Below are 20,208 nucleotides of genomic sequence, written 5' to 3'. Positions count from 1 at the left end.
CTAGGGATGTGAATCGTATTTCTGACGATTGAAAATATTGTACAATATTTTCAAAGTCATCAGAAATTGGGGGCTCCCCGAAACCATAGGAAAACCCCACAAAATTGTTCATGCCGTTGGCCAGCCCCTGTCACATGGAAGGTGTAATGGACGGCCGGCGCCATCTTTAAAAATGGAGCGGGCCATCCAGTGCTCCTACCATGTGACAGGGGCCGGCCAATGGCATGGATACCTTGTCACATGGTAAGGGCAAAGGGCCATCGGCACCATTTTTATTAGTGGCAGCCGACGGCCGAGAGTGGGAGATCACTCCTGGGACCACCACTGGTCCACCAGGTAATTTAAAACGTTTTGGGGTGGGGGGAAGCTAAGGGAGCTGTTTTGAAGTGTTGGGGTGGGTTTTTTGTTTATCGGCTCGGGCGCAACCGATAAAATAAAAAACCTGATCGGGCCACACGAAAAAAATTCACTATGGGGTAGATTTTCAAACAAGGCGCGTTGGCGTACTTTTGTTGGCGCTCCAGGCGCCAACAAAAGTACGCGGGATTTTAGTAGATACGCGCGGAGCCGCGCGTATCCGCTAAAATCCTGGATCGGCGCGCGCAAGGCTATCAATTACGTATAGCCGGCGCGCGCCGAGCCGCGCAGCCTACCCCCATTCCCTCCAAGGCTGTTCCGAAATCGGAGCGGCCTTGGAGGGAATCCTCTAACGCCCTCCCCTCACCTTCCCCTCCCTTCCCCTACCTAACCCACCCACCCGGCCCTGTCTAAACCCCCCCCTTACCTTTGTCGGGGGATTTACGCCTCCCGGAGGGAGACGTAAATCCCCGCGCGCCAGCGGGCCGGTTGCGCGCTGGGAAGCGACCTGGGGGCGGGTACGGAGGGCGCGGCCATGCCCCCGGACCGCCCCGGGCCGTAACCACACCCCGGACCCGCCCCCAAAACGCTGCCGACACGCCCCCTAAACGCCGCGACGACCGGGCCCGCCCCCGACACGCCCCCCTCGGAGAACCCCGGGACTTACGCGAGTCCCGGGGTCTGCGCGCGCTGGTGAGCCTATGTAAAATAGGCTCACCGGCGCGCAGGGCCCTGCTTGCCTAAATCCGCCCGGATTTGGGCGGATTTAGGCGAGCAGGGCTCTTAAAATCCGCCCCTATGTGAATCGGAACCGAAATCGGAACCGATTCCGGTTCGATTCACAAATCTACCAATATCAAATCTCCATGTGTCACTTGACACCACCATTGGCTCTTTCCTCAGTTCATGGAGACTTCCTCCCCGGTTTGGTGACTCAGACTACACAGCCCCTTACGCTGAAAATTGGGCCTGATCACTCAGAATTCATCTCTTTCTATGTTCTTCCTAAGGCCATGAACCCAGTTATCCTGGGCAGGCCATGGTTGCGGAAGCATCAGCCTCAATTTGACTGGGCCACGGCCTATCTGATCCAGTGGGGGCTGCAGTGCTCGGAATCTTGTCTAGAACCGGTAGAATCTCCCCGGTCGCTGATCGCTGCTACCGCTCTCCCTAACCATTTTCTGCCAAGTAAAAGGTCTCAGGAGACTCAGACTAACCCTTTTTCCCTTCGGAAGAATATCATGAGGGCTGTCTTTACACAGCTGAAGGAACAGCTAACGCAGAGAACGATCAAACATGAAGTCTTTGTGAGGGAACACAATTGAGCCATGAAAGGATTCATATCCCTTTTGACCTACAAAGAAGAGGAGATCCAGAGTCTACTTGCCCTTCTGCAACAAGAAAAAGGGAGAAGGCCTCCCTCTTCAGCTCTCTCTGCCGATTGGGACCACGGGAGAGCCAAAATTGGCCTCACCCTATCTGGGGCCTCGGTTGTGGCTTGGAGCAACTCTGAAACACTTACCCCCCCCCCCCCCCCCCCCCCCCCACGTTCAGTGGGAATTCAGTCTACAGAACTTGCCGTTTCTAACCCGGAGCATCATTTGAGCTTTGAAGAACTTGACAGTCAGTGCCCCATCCACTCAAACCCTCAGGAAGGGGGCTTTGAGGAGGGGGTACTGTTGTGTCGGCCAGCCGCAGAGTTCATGACCAACCTTCCTCACCTGCTGCACTGCCATGGCAGGGGCAGGCCCCGGCTCTCTGGTGGAGGGGAGGGGGTGCCTCCGGTGCAGCTCACCTCTTTACAGCCCAGCGTGTCACTGGCATGCCTCAGGGCATGGCAGAGAAGCCGCCGCCATCTGCTTCTCCTCCCATGGTTCTCTAGGCGTGTGCATGCCTTCCTTGTTAATTTAAAGGGCCCAAGGCAGGCAAGGGCTGCTGGATCTTCCGTTGTTGTCAGTGGCCTGGGATTATTTAAGGCAAGCTCTGATGTTCAGAGCTTGCCTTGGCAACACGTCTCCATGCTTCCTGTCATGTGCTTAGTTGCTGCTCGTTCGTGTTCTTGTGTTTCTGGTCCAGTACCTGATCCTGTTCCAGTCCTTGTGTTCCAGTTTCAGATTCCTGTTCCCACTACCCCTTGGACGGATTCCTTGGCTTTGATCCTCACTAGTACCTGACTACTCTCTGGATAGATTCCTTGGCTTGATCCTCGCTTGTACCTGACTACTCTTTGGATGGATTCCTTGGCTTGACCCTCGCTCGAACCTGACCTTGTCTTTAGCCGCCTGCCCTGGCTCCAGCTTGAACCTGATCTCATCTCCAGCTGATTGTCTTAGGACTTGGCCTTCTTTTAGGCATCCTGCCTTGGATACTCTCTCCGGGATCAACCACACGCAGGCCCGCCTAAAACCAGCCTGCCCCGGTACCTAAGGGTTCAACCTGTGGGGAACGAGGGATGATATTGGTGAAACTCCAGTCTGCCTCCGCTTCCCATTTGGCCCCACCTCCTGACAGTCGGGACCAGTAGGGGGTTTCCACACTGGTAGTGCCAACTCCACCTTGGGCCAAGGGTCCACCTCCGCCACAAATAAAAGTAACTACAGGGGTGGAGGACGTGGCAGAGGTCCCTAGGTTAGCCCTTGCCATACTGCTAAAACTCCACCACTCAAGAGGTGCATCGGGACACAGAGAAGGATGTGAGCAGAAACAAGGGACCATGGGTTAGTCTCTGCTGCTACTAATACAGAGAAGGACAACCAAAATGATAAAGGGGATGGAACAGCTCCCCTATGAGGAAAGGCTGAAGAGGTTAGGGCTGTTCAGCTTGGAGAAGAGATGGCTGAGGGGGGATATGATAGAGGTCTTTAAGATCATGAAAGGTCTTGAATGAGTAGATGTGAATCAGTTATTTACACTTTCGGATAATAGAAGGACCAGGGGGCATTCCAAGAAGTTAGCAAGTAGCACATTTAAGACTAATTGGAGAAAATTATTTTTCACTCAATGCACAATTAAGCCTTGGAATTTGTTGTCAGAGGATGTTGTTAGTGCAGTTAGTGTAGCTGGGTTCAAAAAAGGTTTGAATAAGTTCTTGGAGGAGAAGTCCATTAACTGCTATTATTCAAGTTTACTTAGGTAATAGCACTGCTATTATTTGCATCAGTAGCATGGCATCTTCTTGTTGTTTGAGTACTTTCCAGGTTCTTGTGGCCTGGTTTGGCCTCTGCTGGAAACAGGATGCTGGGCTTAATGGACCCTTGGTCTGACCCAGCATGGCAATTTCTTATGTTCTTCTGTTTCAGTTTTAGATAAGCCAATCCTATGAAAGCACTTTTGTTATGTTTTTGTAAGGATGTGAACCCTGGGCCTAGATGAGAGGTGTCTCCACCCACATGGAGGAACCCTGTAAGCCTCACCATTGGCATGTGCGGTCTCAGCAGCGTAGGACCCAACTGTAAGACAGAGACTTTATTATGAGGGAAAGAAGCAGAGCCCGCAGAGCAGGAGATGCAAATAAGTACAGTTCTGGGCAGTGGGGTAACCTCAGATGATACCACTGATGAGAATGTTCGTTAGTGGCCCGCAGAGCGGGCTACCCCAGGACGTCCCTTCAGATGAGTAGAGATTACCTCAGAAGTGCTGATCCAGTAGTGGCCCACAGAGCGGGGTATGCCAGGAAGTCCCTTCAGATGAGTAGAGATACCTCAGCGTGCAGATCCAGTAGTGGTCCATAGACTGTGGTACACTGAGGATGACTGTACTGAAGATGATGCTGGTGAGGTAGTCTGAGGTGCCCAAAAGTAGATCTTGTAGTTGGTGTGTCAATACCCTGAAGCACAGAGGGGTTAAAGGGGCTCATAGGGAAGATAAGGCCATTGCAGAAAGACTAAATGAATTCTTTGCCTCCGTGTTTACAAATGACGATGTTGGGGAGATACCAGTTCCGGAGATGGTTTTCAGGGGTGATGAGTCAGACGAACTGAACGAAATCACTGTGAACCTGGAAGATGTAGTAGGCCAGATTGACAAACTAAAGAGTAGCAAATCACCTAGACTGGATGGTATGCATCCTAGGGTTCTGAAGGAACTCAAAAATGAAATTTCTGATCTATTAGTTAAAATTTGTAACCTATCATTAAAATCATCCATTGTGGAGGGTGGCCAATGTAACCCCAATATTTAAAAAAGGCTCCAGGGGTGATCCAGGTAACTATAGACCAGTGAGCCTGACTTCAGTGCCGGGAAAAATAGTGGAAAGTATTCTCAAGAATAAAATTGTAAAGCATATAGAAAGACATGATTTAATGGAACATAGTCAACATGGATTTACCCAAGGGAAGTCTTGCCTAACAAATCTGCTTCATTTTTTTGAAGGGGTTAATAAACATGTGGATAAAGGTGAACTGGTAGATGTAGTGTATTTGGATTTTCAGAAGGCGTTTGACAAAGTCCCTCATGAGAGGCTTCTACATAAACTAAAAAGTCATGGGATAGGAGGCGATGTCCTTTCGTGGATTACAAGCTGGTTAAAAGACAGGAAACAGAGAGTAGGATTAAATGGTCAATTTTCTCAGAGGAAAAGGGTAAACAGTGGAGTGCCTCAGGGATCTGTACTTGGACCGGTGCTTTTCAATATATATATAAATGATCTGGAAAGGAATACGACGAGTGAGGTTATCAAATTTGCAGATGATACAAAATTATTTAGAGTAGTTAAATCACAAGCAGACTGTGATATATTGCAGGAGGACCTTGCAAGACTTGAAGATTGGGCATCCAAATGGCAGATGAAAATTAATGTGGACAAGTGCAAGGTGTCGCATATAGGGAAAAATAACCGTTGCTGTAGTTACACGATGTTAGGTTCCATATTAGGAGCTACCACCCAGGAAAAAGATCTAGGCATCATAGTGGATAATACTTTAAAATCGTCAGCTCAGTGTGCTGCAGCAGTCAAAAAAGCAAATAGAATGTTAGGAATTATTAGGAAGGGAATGGTTAATAGAACGGAAAATGTCATCATGCCTCTATATCGCTCCATGGTGAGACCACACCTTGAATACTGTGTACAATTCTGGTCGCCGCATCTCAAAAAAGATATAGTTGCGATGGAGAAGGTACAGAGAAGGGCAACCAAAATGATAAAGGGGATGGAACAGCTTCCCTATGAGGAAAGGCTGAAGAGATTAGGGCTGTTCAGCTTGGAGAAGAGACGGCTGAAGGGGGATATGATAGAGGCCTTTAAGATCATGAGAGGTCTTGAACGAGTAGATGTGACTCGGTTATTTTCACTTTCGAATAATAGAAGGACTAGGGGGCATTCCATGAAGTTAGCAAGTAGCACATTTAAGACTAATCGGAGAAAATTCTTTTTCACTCAACGCACAATAAAGCTCTGGAATTTGTTGCCAGAGGATGTGGTTAGTGCAGTTAGTGTAGCTGGGTTCAAAAAAGGTTTGGATAAGTTCTTGGAGGAGAAGTCCATTAATGGCTATTAATCAATTTTACTTAGGGAATAGCCACTGCTATTAATTGCATCAGTAGCATGGGATCCTCTTAGTGTTTGGGTAATTGCCAGGTTCTTGTGGCCTGGTTTTGGCGTCTGTTGGAAACAAGATGCTGGGCTTGATGGACCCTTGGTCTGACCCAGCATGGCAATTTCTTATGTTCTTATGTTCACAGGGTATACTGGAACTCCCTCTACTGAAGAAGAAACGGTAGTGGCCCGAGGCATGGGGTACACCGCAGAGAAGCTTCAGTAAAGTTCTCTTATTGAAGTCTGTAGTAAAGTACTCACAAGTGGAGGTTCCAGGAGAGAGACCCAGGATGCGGGTCAAGTGGCAGTCCAAGTCGGGTAGGCCCTCCGAGGAGTGGATAGCCAGGAACGCGGAAGGGCCCCAGAGGAGTGGGTACCCAGAGCGTCCACATGCCAAGAGAATAAACTGGAACAGGAAGTCCAAGAATGAGTGGATTCAGCAACAAGGGAACTCCTTGCTAACTTGTAGAAGCAACGGGCCGGTCAGCTAAAGTACAGTAGCGAGTTGACATCATCCGGAGGGGATGCCCCCAAGGTTACCGCCATAACATGTACAAAGGAGGCCCTTGTACGCGCGCATGTGCCTTAGGTGATTCCGGAAACATGATGGCGGTCGGCAGTGCCCACGCTGTCCTGAGGACGCTAGGGAGGTCGGCGTTGGCTGACGGAGGTCGCCATTCTTTCTAGGATTGACGGTGCAGGGAAAAAAGAGGTGGACATAAGTGGTTGCAGCCGGTTACATCTCCAGCATACAGCTCTAGAGGACCTAGCTCCCTGTAGAGCATGCAAAAGCTCTAGGTATGAAATGCCAGCTATTTTACTGGGACTCCTCTTGTTGAGGCATGAGGCAACTATCTTTGGGTGAGCATCATATGGTTACAGTAGTTCCTCTGGAAGTGAAATCTCAGCTAGCATAATATTCTCTGATTTACTTGCAGTTCTGGGTTTGTATTGAATTTAACATCTATCTCTTAACTGAACCTGTACTTTCTCTTTCATATATGTGCAAGGAAATAAATGAGATGATTGGACTCAAAGTGAGTGACTCCTCTGGCTTTATTTTGGAGTTGCATGGATGCATAGAGGATAGAAAGACTGGGGCATCCACAAATATACATATGCATGATCCTTTCAAGATGAATTTAGTTCAGATTCACTTAATAGATGACTCTCTGGGTCAATAGGACAATCTCTTGTACCTGAAATCTAAACTCTTCAGCAGGTCCATCATCTTATTCTCTTCTTGTGCCAAATGGACACTCTCCCCCTTGGATTCCTTTGTATTGCTCTTGGGTAGGTACCAGATGGGTATACTTACCTTATCACTTATGTGTAGTACTAGATGACACCTCTAAACTCTCCTCTCATCTCCTGCATTGGATAGGCTGATAGTAAGTACACTAACTAGAGGGATGATATAATAAGGCATGCCAACATTAGTGCAAGTTTTTACTGCTGTTTTACTGTGCATATTTCGGCAATAAATTAACATTGGTATTTAACAAAGGTTTTAACTCCTAAAAAATGTGTATTAAACCAGGAATAAAAAGCAACACTAAAATTAGCATGGGTTCATACAAATCCCATGTAAGGGGGCATTAGATATTCTCCAGCAATGCAGTTAGGTGCAGCACCACCATGTCTTTGGGTTGGTTTGGTAGTCAGATGGTTTGACAAGGAACGTGGTCCGTTAGTGAGGCATTTAAGAAATTGATTTTTGATGTGAACCAGAAGGCTATCGGGCTGCTATATTAGGTATGAGATTTTGAATATGATATCAGGGAGCAGGAAATCTATATTATGAACCTCCATCTAATTTAGCTTTGATCCAGAAGCTGGAAACATTCTAAGGTTATGTTTTGGATAAGTCTACTGTCATATGAAGATTCTATATATTTGAGTCTTGAATAACAGTAGACGGAAGTCGTTTGAGTGATTTACAATAGTGTGAAAATAAGGAAAACAGAAGAGTAGTGATCCACAGTAGTGTGAAATGATAAAAAAAAAGGACAATCATAGGATAAAGTTTTCAGTGTATATTATTGAGTTTTAATGTAGATATGTAGTATGAAATAATATTTAAATGATATGTTATACAAGTTTGTCAATGTACATTTTATGTATGATATGTTTGCCACATAAGCAGGGCCGGTCCAATGGGATTAGGTGCCCTAGGTACCTTCTGCTTTGCGCTGACCCCTTCCTCCCCCCCCCCCCAGTCGCGCTGACACCCCCTGCCCCTAGTCGCAGCCCCGACTCGTACCTCTCGCTAGTGGTGGTGGCCCCACATGGATTACTGCGTTGGAGGTGGAACCTTGGACCGAGGTGGGGTAGATGCTACATGTAGGAAGGATCCTATGGATCTCCACCATTGGCAGGCAGAGTGGGCTGATGGTCGGAGGCTGGCTGGCACTTCACCAATACCAGCCCTCGTTCTCTGCGGCTTGAGCCTTTGGGAACCGGGGCCTGCTGGGCTTAGGTGGGCCTCCTTATGTAGTTGTCGATAGATGGATAGAGAGGTCAGCCCAGAGGCAGCATTGACAAAGCTGGTAAGTCTGTACTGGACGAGGTGGAGTCCCGAAGACCTGGGTGCCAATAGAACCAAAGTCAGACAAGGGGCGCCCGAGCAAGAACAGCCGAAGCCTGAATAGGCCAAGTCCAGGATGTAGACTGTAGAGGTGTCATAAAGCAAGTTGGAGTCAGGGCCAGCGGCAATCAAGGAGTGGTGGCAAGACAAGACTTTTCTGAGCTCAGAGAAGATCAATAGCGTAGTTAGGCAAAGCAGAGGTCAGGGCTTGGAAAAGATCAATGGCGTGGTCAGACGAAGCAGAGGTCGGGTCCAGAAGAAGATCAATGGCGGGGTCAGGCGAAGCAGAGGTCATGTTTGGGAAGTCAATACAAAGGAAGGCAAGGAATCAGGAATGCAGGAACGAAGGAGAACAGTAACAGGAACTCACAGGGATCAGGAACCAGGAACGCAGGAGAATCACAGGAGGCAACGAAGTACATGACCAGCGTGGAGCCCTGTTGCAAAGGCGACTATCAGGAGCTGAGCCCGGTCTTATACACCGGAGCTTCAGTGACATCATCATCCGGGGCTGCGGCCAAGTTTCTGCTGCAGGCCCTTCATAAACAGCAGGGATGTGAGCACGTGCCTAGGGAGGAGCACGGCGCTGAATGGCGGCGTCTCTCCGCGGGCCATGCAGAGAGGCCTGTTGTGGAGCACAGAGGCCTGTAGCAGTAGCTGGAGCATCGGGGGTGGCCAGAGGACGGAGCCAGCGGTCCACTGCCACCAGAGACGTGGAACTAGACGCTGGATTTGGCAAAGGAAGGTGAGAGGGCCGGGCCGCGGGTCTGCCGTGACCGACACACACAACACGGATCACAAGTGGTGGCAGCAAAGAGGAGTGGAGATTCAAATCCCCACTCCTCTTTGCTGCCACTGCTCACTCCCCCTAATGGTCAGTACCCTAGGTCTAAGCCTAGCTCACCTAGTGCTTCCGCCGGCCCTGTACATAAGTCTTTAGAGGTTATTTTGGGAAGACATTGGTTGAGATTTATCCCAAGAATAAATTTCCCTGAAGAAATCACTAAATGTTGTGAAACAAGAAGCCCTTGGTGAGCTTGGTTTTTAAAAATAAAGGGTTTATCATCATTATGACTTTTTGTATTTGGAAAATTATTAAAATATATGAGCACTTAAATATTTATATATTTAAAACTGTAGTTATCCATATATGTTATAGAATAGATAGTGATCTATGTTAGGAGAATGTATCATTTTTATATACTGGTTGAAAGAGTATGTTTTAATGTTGTTTCAGAGTAATTCTATATATATGAATATGCTAGGTGATAGTGTATTTTCAATAAAAACATTTTTGTGATATTGGTGTATGATATAATAGGGTTTCTATTTATAATTAGTATAGTATTTATTATTTATATGCTAGTGGAAGACTCTTGGGCTGATACTATGTCTGCAATTAAGAGCTTGCTTTCTGAGAACAGATATCCTTAATTTAACAAAAACAGAATTAATGGTATTATGAATCTATTCCTATACCTTTGAGCATGTCATTTGATGGCCAGGATCTTAGAATGGTCTCCCAAGCTAAGAATCTTGGTTTTATTCTGGACTCTAAACTATCTTTTAGATATCAAGTAAAAGTTGTTTAAAATAGTTTTTATAAATTGTGGCTCCTTCATGTCTTAAAACCACTTTTGCAGCCTAGTGATATTAGAACTGTTGTTCAGATGCTGATTTTACCATTCCTTGCTTATTGAAATGCATTATGTCTAGGTTTACCGACTATTACAATTAATGCTATGCAGCTTTTACAGAACACAGCTGCTTGTTTGATTTCAGGACAGTCAATTCAAGAGCATATGTCACCTGTTTTGGCAGATTTGCATTGGCTCCCTATGGAAGCTAGAATTAAATATAAATATAACAGTGCATAAGCTACTTGCTCGGAACTCATTACCAGGATGTGAAGCATTACTAGAAAGATATGATCCAGAGTTCTGTGCTCTTCCCAATAGGCTTTGCTGCAAGTACCTAGTGTCCATCATGCTCAGTTGTTGGTAACCCGACTGTAAGTTCCTACTCCAGAGAAAAAAGTCTTGCATCCAAGGCCATTTTGACAAGGAATGGCAAGTAAAATGAAGCTCTCTGGGGCAGGAACCTCCAGCTAGCTTAATAAAGCACAAATTCTCTGGGGAACAACTGTAGTTGAACAGGTTGCCATAGATGATTCTGCACAGCAGCAAAGTGCATACTGTTCACTGAAACTGCTTGCCTTAGAGAGCTTATATTTCATTTTTCTTGTCATGCCTTGCTAAAATGGCATTGCATGTGAAACTGGTGCTGTGCATCCCAACTTGTGGGCACATTGTCTCATTCAAGGCCTTTTTGATAAGAAATGGCAAGTAAAATAAAAGAATAAGTCTTCTTAGGAAGGCAAAGGCTGTCTGGGTGGGCACCAACAGATGAACAGTATGCACTTTAGCACTATGTGCGTTCTGTTCAGCCGTTCAGGAAAACAAAGAAAACCTATGACTGGTACATGCCTCAGAGAGCTGACATTGAAAATGTACCTCCTGGGTCTCAGTTGGAGTAAACTCACATTTATGATAGCCAGTGTTGTATATTGTTTTGCCCAGTGTGGTACTTCAGCTCAGAACCAGGAAGAAATTAAATTTCCAATGTATGTTCTCTGGGGCTGAAACCTACGATTGAACAGTATGACAAAATCGGGATCCAGAACACCAATGTGCATACTATTCAGTTGTAAGTGCAAGCTCCAGAGAGCTTATGCTAGTAATCTAACTTGTTCTTTGGTCTGCCGTTTAGGAAACTCAAATTTCAGGTGGCCAAAGTTATTCTAGTGCTATCCCCAGTGTGATAGAACAGCTAAATACTACTACATGGCTACAGCAATATAATATCATTATCTCCAGAAATGTAAGTTAACTTTTATTCCACTTAGACAAGGAGTTAACAAAACATAGGAGTATGGAGGTGAGTACTTGAAGTTGGAAGGAATGTGACCAAAATGGCCTTGCAAGCAATATTGGCACTGGGCATCTCAATTTGAGCACAATCTCACATGGAAAGCCATTTACATAAGGCATGCCAAGTGAAATCAGAAACTAAGTCCTCTGAAACAATCAACTACTGCCATTAGGGATGTACAGCACCAAAGTAGGTACTGTTTGAATGTAGGTGCAATCCCTAGAGAGCTTTCCCTTTGATTTCACTTGGGATGCCTTGCCCAAATAGCCTTGCATGCGAGATTGTGCCCAAGCTGGGTTGCCCAATATCAATCTTGCATGCAAAGTCATTTTGGTCACACCCCTTCCAACTTCAAACACTTACCTCCTTACTCATGTTTTAAAGCACTTTTCTGTATTAGTGCAGATTTTTCAGATTAACTCACATTTTAGCTTGATTTGCATCCCATTAGCTGTGGGGACCCTGCTTTTAATGTGAGTGTTGTTGAGTAAAACCCATGCAAGAATTTAACTCCATTTTTTTCACAGGTTTTATTACATTGGCCCCTAGATGAGCTAGCATAAACTCTCTTCATTGGAAAAGAATAATAGTCCACTGTGAGGTCTCCGGATCCATTTCAGGCAAACCAATGCTGACCCAAATCAGCATGCAAAAAGGAGAAAAAATAGGAATGGAAAGCATCAGACTTGTTTACCCCTCCTATTATAGGGAAAAAGTGTACAGATCCCCTGTCTTTGAGTCTGTAGTTACTGCCATGCACACAACAATTCCCTTGTCTCTGTGTTTTCCCTGCTGCTCACTGCAGGAGAGAGAGAAAAAAGAGACCCTTTCCCTTATACTCTCCAAAACAATCTCCAAAACAAACTTTGCTTTTGGAAACTCTAAGGGTCATTCTATTAAAGGATGAAATGATCTATTTCCATTCATCCTAGAGGGTGTGTCTTAGGGAATAGCTGAGTTCACCTAATTAAACTGCAGAGCAGGTCCTGTTTACCAGGGATACACTGCTTGGTAAGGATCCAATGGGTCCTTAGAGATTCACATTGTAAAGTAAGGCAGGAATATTTACCGACTTTGAGAAGTACAAGTTTCACGCTGAGGAATATTTCCTGGTTTCTCCTTTGTTAGCTGGTTGTAACCTTCTAAAAATTGCCCTCTGTTCTGTTGGCCTAGTAATTTATTAGTTGTAGTCCTACTATAGCACTGATAGCCACTAGAGGGAGCTCCTAACACACTTCTTCAAGTGCTTGCACAACATTTAGACATATCAATCCTTATTGAATAAAGATCTTTTATTTTCATAGGCACAGAATGAGAAAAAGTTATTTTTTTTGAATAAGGCCCAAAGGGACAGTTTTAAGAGTTTAGCAAAAGAAAGGCATAGAAAGTACAAAACGTCTGCAAAGTTTGCTTACAATTTTGATATGACACATGTGCTCAAACATTTAATTTCCAAATTTAAAGCCTTGGGCAAAAGATGAACTCTTTCAAAATTGTACAAGTGAATTGACTTATAGGCTTTTCACACTTTTTTTCTGTTTTTTTTTTAAAACTAAGCAAACTCTGTTTCTGTATGTACAAATTGTGTGCATACCGGTTTTGTGGACTATTTTGATTATCTTCTATGTAACCAACATGCATTAAATTCACTGTGATAAAGATAATAAATGACTTTTCATGAAGCGACGTGGGTATGGTGGGACAACTCGGCCCAGGGCAAGAGGTCAACCCAGTCGACCTCTTGGTCGTTGACGTACGTCCTTAAGAATGTCTTCAAGGATCGGTTTGTCCTCTCGGCTTGGCCATTCACCTGGGGGTGGTAGGCCGAAATCAGATTCAACGAGATATCACATTTTTTGCATAGAGACTTCCAGTATTTGGCAGCGAATTGAGGCCCTTGGTTGGAAATAATCTCTTTGGGGAGATCATGTAGACGGAATATGTTCTTCAGGAAGAGTTTTGCCAGTTCAGGAGCCGAAGGGTGACTTGGTAGTGGAACGAAGTGGGTCATTTTTGAAAAGCGGTCGATCATGACCCAGATGACCGTGTTGCCCTTTGATGGGGGCAGATCGACGATGAAGTCGGTAGATATGCTTGACCAGGGCTCAGTGGGAACCAGAAGGGGTTGAAAAAGGACCCAAGGGCAACCAGTGGGAGGTTTGTGTTGTGCGCAGATGGGGTATGAGTCCACATAACTGAAAGAGTCCTTGATCATGTTAGACCACCAGTAGAATCTTCTTAGCATCTCAAGGGTCCAAGCCCGGCCAGGATGGCCAGCCAACTTCAAGTCATGAGCCCAGCAAAGGACGCGTTCTCGGTGACGGCATGGAACCACAGTCTTCTCAGCTGGCACATTATTGGTGACTGCAAGGGTTATACAGGCTGGGTTGATGATGTGCCTGGGAGTGTCAGGTGTATCCTCTGGTTCAAGAGAGCGGGAGAGAGCATCCGCTTGAGTGTTCTTGGCTGCAGGATGATAACAAAGTTCAAAATTAAAACGTTCAAAGAACAATGCCCAGGGGGCCTGTCTGGGGTTCAATAACTGGGCTTCCTTCAAGTGTTTGAGATTCTTGTGATCTGTGAAGATCATGAATTTATGCTGTGCTCCTTCTAACCAGGGGCGCCACTCCTGAAAAGCCAATTTCACAGCTAGGAGCTCACGGTCTCCAATCGTATAATTTTGCTCTGTGGGGGAAAATTTGTGAGAATAGAAGGAGCAGGGTGCTCCTTTGGAGGAATACTGGCTCAGAACTGCTCCTGCCCCAATGGTGGAGGCATCGACTTCGATGACAAAGGGGCGGTTAGGATCTGGGTGACGTAGACAAGGTCTGGTGCAGAAGGCCTCTTTCAAGGCGTGGAGGCGGATTGAGCTTTGGGACTCCAAACTTGGTGGTTGCTACCTTTCCTAGTCATGGCAGTGAGTGGGGCAGCTAGTGTGGAGTAGTTGGCGATGAAGTTCCTGTAATAGTTGGTAAATCCAAGGAACCTTTACAGGGCGCGGAGACCTACTGGTTGAGTATTCCTTGGAGTTTTTCAGGATCCATGGAAAACCATGATTGGAGATAATATAGCCCAGAAATGGAAGACGAGTCTGTTCAAAGATGCACTTTTCTAGTTTTGCATAGACATGGTTGTCCCTGAGATGCTGGAGGACTGTTCGAACATGTGAATGGTGGGATTTCAGTTCCTTGGAGATGATCAGTATATCGTCTAGATATACTACAATGAACGAATATAGTAGGTCTCAGAAGATCTCATTCATCAAGTGTTGAAAGACCGCAGGGGCATTACAAAGTCCGAAGAGCATCACTACGTACTCATAGTGGCCGCCCCTGGTATTGAAAACAGTCTTCCAAATATCCTCTGGCTGGATCCTTACGAGATTGTATGCCCCTCAGAGATCATAAAGATCTGGGCCCCTTGGAGGCGATCAAAGAGTTCGCTAATGAGTGGCAGAGGGTAGCGATCCTTATGGGTCACGGCGTTAAGCCCCTGATAGTCAATGAAAGGATATAAACTGCCATCTTTCTTCTTCACGAAGAAGAATCCGGCTCCTGCCGGGGAATAGGAGGTTTTTATGAATCCCTTATCCAGGTTCTCTTTAATGTACTCGGACATTGCCTTAGTTTCCGGTAACGAGAGAGAGTAAGTTCTGCCCTTGGGAGGCATGGTACCTGGTAGGAGCTCAATGGGACAATTATACTCCTGGAGTGGAGGCACAATGTCTGCATTCTGTTTGGAGAATACATCTTGGAAGTCTGTATACGGAGCAGGTAACCCAGTCAGGGTTGTAGAGTTCAGAACGGTGACCGCTGGAGATGCTTGACGTAGGCAGCGGTTTTGGCACTGGGATCCCCACTGGATTAACTGCAGGGATTGCAAGTCAAATTGAGGTCCATGCACCTGGAGCCATGGAACTCCAAGGATTACTGGGTGCGTAGAGCACTTCAGGCATATAGCGAGATCTCCTCCTCATGGAGGGCTCCCACAGAGAGGCGGAAGGTTACGGTTCAATGGGTGATATGTCTCTCCTTGGATGGATGCAATGCGAAGAGAAATGTCCAGAGGCTGGAGCAGGATCTGGAGTATTTTGACGATATCATCCAGAATGAAGTTGCCACTCGCCCCGGTGTCCACAAGGGCGGTTGTGGCAAAGGACCATGACTCTCTGAAGAGAGATACAGGGAGTAGTAATTGGGGGCCAGTAACAGTAGCGCCCAAGCTCGGGACCCCCGCCAGGCTCAGGTTCTGCAGTTTCCCATATGAACTGGACAGGCTTGAAGGAGATGTCCAGAATCGCCACAGTACAGACAAAGACCTTCCTTCTTACGTTGAAGGCGCTCTTCAGGAGATAAGTACCTGCTGTTGATCTGCATCGGCTCCTCTGGTGGTGGAGGAGGCACCGGTATGGCCTTTAACTGAGGACTGGTAGCACGAACTGGGCATACGGCAGGAGGCCAAGAGATCTTTACCCACTGATGTCATTTACGTAGGCGGTGATCGATCTTGCCAACCAAGGAGATGATATCATCTAGAGTTGTGGGAATCTTGCAAGCAACCAGCTTGTCCTTAAGGGCAGGAGATAAGCCATACAGATAGATTGCCCTTAGGCAGTCCTCTTGCTATCCCAGTTCTGTGGCTAGTGTCCTGAATTCTACCGTGAATTCAGTGAGCGAATGTGAGCCTTTATGGAGATGGAGGAGCTGGTGACCCACAAACGCCTGTCGTCCGGGGTCCTGGAAGGTCTGCTTGAACACGGAGATGAAGTGGGAGAGATGACAGAGGATGTCATCTGAATGTTCCCAGAGTGGGGAAGCCCATGCCAGGGCCTTCCCTTCAAGCCGTGAGAGGATGAAGGTGATCTTGGTATTTTCACTTAGAAACAACTCAGGCTGTAGTGCGAATTGCATAAAATATTGGTTGAGGAAACCTCAACAGAGGCATGGATCCCCATTGAAATGGGGTGGATCAGGAAGGGCCAGAGATGCACGTGAAGGCACGGGTTGAACCAAACCCTTTAAGTTGGCCTTAACAGAATCCTCACGTTGAGACCGTGGTCTCTCCACAGACGAAGTCAATGCTTCTAGGGTTCGCTGTTGTTCTCGGACACGAGCAGCTAGGTCAGGGATGGCCTGCATGGCGGGAGACTCCACTGAGTCCATGGCCTTGGCAACCTGTTGTGCTGGAGTTGCACCCTTAGCCTGGTGCAGGATGGGTACGGCCCTCCGGTTAGACTCAGAGAGCACCTGCCACTAGGAGGCAGAGAATAGGAGGAGACAGAGGCTAGCTGGAGCTTTGCCGATAGCAACCCGGTGTCCCCTCAGGTTGAGACCTTGGTTACCCGGGCTGCTTGGTCTTAGGTGGGCCTCGCAGGGTCTCATAGAGAGAAAGTTCAAGGGAGTGCCTACCATGAATAAGGGTGTGTGGTCGGTGTTCAAACAGGGAAGTCCAGAGGTCGCAGGAGGTCAGAAGAGAGTGTCTGAGTGTATAGTGAGAATCAAGGCCAGAGTATCAGTCCAGAATGGTCATCCAAAGCAGGGTCGATAACAGTGGTCAATCTGGGCATAGTCAGGTCAGGCAAAGGTCAAGTTCCAGGCGGTGATCAAAAGTAGTAAGGTCAGGGAGAGGTCAAGTTCCAGGAGGTAATCAAGATTAGTCGGAGTTCAGGCAGAGGTCAGGTCAGGCAGCAATCAAGAGTAGTCGGAATTCAGGCAGAGGTCAGGTCTGGCAGTAATCAAGAGTAGTCAGAGAACAGGCAAAGGTCAGTACCTTGAGATCAGTCCAAAAGGTTATAGAAGGAATGGAGAGACAAAGGAACAGGAGACACTGGAACAGGAGACCCAGGAGATGCTGGAACAGGAGACGCTGGAACAAAGACACTGGAATGCAGGAAGGCAAACTAGAAACACCAGAGTGTACGACCCGATTGCCAAGGCACCGTTCAAGGAAACAGGCCTTCCTATTTATACTAGAGAGTCATGACATCATTGGTGAGTATCAATGCTACTAAAATTGAAAATCAAATTAAATTCAAAATTAAAACACACATATAGAAACAGATAAAACTGAATAAACAACATACATGAATGTTTGACCATCACAGACAACTTAAACCAAAACATATATATGTGTGTGAAGACATCATAATGGCATGTTAAACAACACAAGAAAAAACAAAGTTTAAACAGACTAGTGGGGTATGTCAGCAGGTCACATGATAGTAAGTGCTCATGTAAAAACATGTAGTTACATTCTCAAGGGGTGATAACTCAAATTGGCAATAATGATAATGACAAAAGTGGTGTCAAGTTATATCATAGATGTACTAAAGAGGACAACTTGGTATCAGTGTAAGACATATCAACAGATAAAAGAAAACTGTTATTGTTAAAAAATAAAAAATAAAATAATAAAATTTAAAAAATTTAAAAAATTTAAAAAATATATAAATTTACAAAAATAATGATATAAAATAAAGGATAAAAGGTAATGAATAATAATTAAAAAGAAGAGGAATTGCTTACTGCATGTCGGCAGGGTGGATATTGTGGTTATTCTCTCGCTCTGTCTATTGAGTTATACGATTAAAGTGTTTGTGCTCAATTTGTTCCTTTTTGAAAAAATGAACGAAAAGATAAAAAATAAATGAAAGGATAAAGAAATGAGAGATTGAAAGTGAAAAGAATGATACAGAGACAAAAAGAAGCAAATAAAGTAATATATGGACTTTGTGGTTATTTCTTCTCATGGTTTTGAATTAAAGTGAAATAAAGTGTATACAAAATGTTAAAAGTGCTGGATGATGGATAAAATAAACTAAAGTAAATGAAGTGTATACAGAGTGTTAAAAGTGCTGGCTGATGAATAAAAAACTAAAATGTGATCAAAATGGAAAACAGATAGAAAATTATGCTACTATATCTTCAGTTATGTTTAAGTTGAAGTGAACTAATATTACCTTTATTTGATAGTGGGTGCCTGTTCAAACTACATATCAGGGTAGACTAGTCCCAAGAGGTATTAGAAAAGCATAAGCTATGGACGGAAACCGGGCTCTTAGAAACCGGGCTCTTAGAAGCAAGAGCTCACCAGCCTATATAGCATTTGAACGGACAACGATTCATGGAAGTGACAGCACGGACAACATAGGAGCAGTTCAACCACCAGCGAGAGTCTTCAGTAACCTTTCTCAAGATAAGTAATCCTGACTATTCAACAAGTCCATTCACTTCCCCTGAAGAAAGACCGATACACGGTCAGAAACAAGGCCTTGTCGGGTGGACTTTTAAAAATGGTTTTTCACATAAGTCGGTATTATCATTATAATTTTGACTTGCAACCACAGCAATCAATCTCCTAAAGATTTTATAGCGCACTTAATAAATCCAAAAAAATCATATAAGGTCGGAGGTGGAAAGTTTATGATTAAATCAGTTAAAGGCCTACAAGCCAGTATGCCTGAAAAAATTTATGAAACATTCCACTTCCCCCCTTTAAAAATTGCTGTCTATAAGTTTTGTTATTATAAGTAGCATATAGAAATATAGGAGAGGTTTTTCCCCAAGTATTCAATATATCACTGAGTATAAAATATACGGACACTTTATGTTTGAGTTTGAAATACTATTGGTATTACACAGTGTCTTGGAAGTACATTTTAGAGGTGTATAGATTTTTGGTTTGTCATAGAAAAAACTAGGAACATATACAAAGTGCATTTGCATGAATTCTGTGATATCACTGGCTTAAACATGAAAATGTATATGGTGAATAACTTCTAATCAGATAGAGCTATCAGCTAACTGGTGGGGAAACCATTCAAAATGATACCTGCAGTGTGCATACGAAGTGCTAGGTGAATGTAAATGCAGCTGGACCACTGTGAAAAAACTGAAATCAACCAAATACAAGGGCCACCGGACCGATATCAAAACTACTGAAACCAAACGAGGCTTCGGACAAACGAAGGTCACATAATTAGATACCAATATATTTTGTAATGCAATCTGAAGAGAGAGTGGTGTTAAGCGGAGTGCTGCAAGTATCAATGTTGAGATCGGTTCTGTTCAATATCTTTGTGAGCGACATTGCAGATGGGAGAGAAGGTAATGTTTGTCTTTTTGCGGATGATACTAAGATCTGCAACAGAGTGGACCTGCCGGAAGGAGTGGAGAGAATGAGACGGGCAGTGTAATGCATATGGGGTGAGGAAATCCGAAAGAACTGTATTTGATGGAGGGTGAAGGTCTGATGTGCACGGAGCAGGAGAGAGACCTTGGGGTGATAGTGTCTAACGATCTGAAGTTGGCGAAACAATGTGACAAGGTGATAGCTAAAGCCAGAAGAATGCTGGGCTGCATAGAGAGAGGAATATCTAGTAAGAGAAAGGAAGTGATGATCCTCTTGTACAGGGCCTTGGTGAGGCCTCACCTGGAGTAATGTGTTCAGTTCTGGAGACTGTATCTCCAAAGGGACAGAGACAGGATGCAAGGCAGTCAGAAGAAGGTGACAAAAAGATGAATGGGTCTTCATAAAATGACTTATGAGGAGAAATTGAAAAACCTAAATATATATACCCTGGAGGAGAGGAGGAGTAGGGGTGATATGATACAGACTTCAGATACTTGAAAAGTTTAATGGTCAACAACAAACCTTTTCTGTTGGAAAAAAATCAGTAGAACTAGGGGTCACGATTTGAAACTCCAGGGAGGAGAACTAATGTCAGGAAGTATTTCTTCATGGAGTGGGTGGTGAATGCCCGGAATGCTCTTCCGGAGGAAGTGGTGAAGACTAAAACTGT

The sequence above is a fragment of the Rhinatrema bivittatum genome, chromosome 1 (genome assembly GCF_901001135.1).
Source record: "Rhinatrema bivittatum chromosome 1, aRhiBiv1.1, whole genome shotgun sequence".
NCBI lineage: Eukaryota > Metazoa > Chordata > Amphibia > Gymnophiona > Rhinatrematidae > Rhinatrema > Rhinatrema bivittatum.
The sequence above is the reverse complement of the archived record's forward strand: the minus strand, read 5'-3'. Positions refer to the sequence as shown.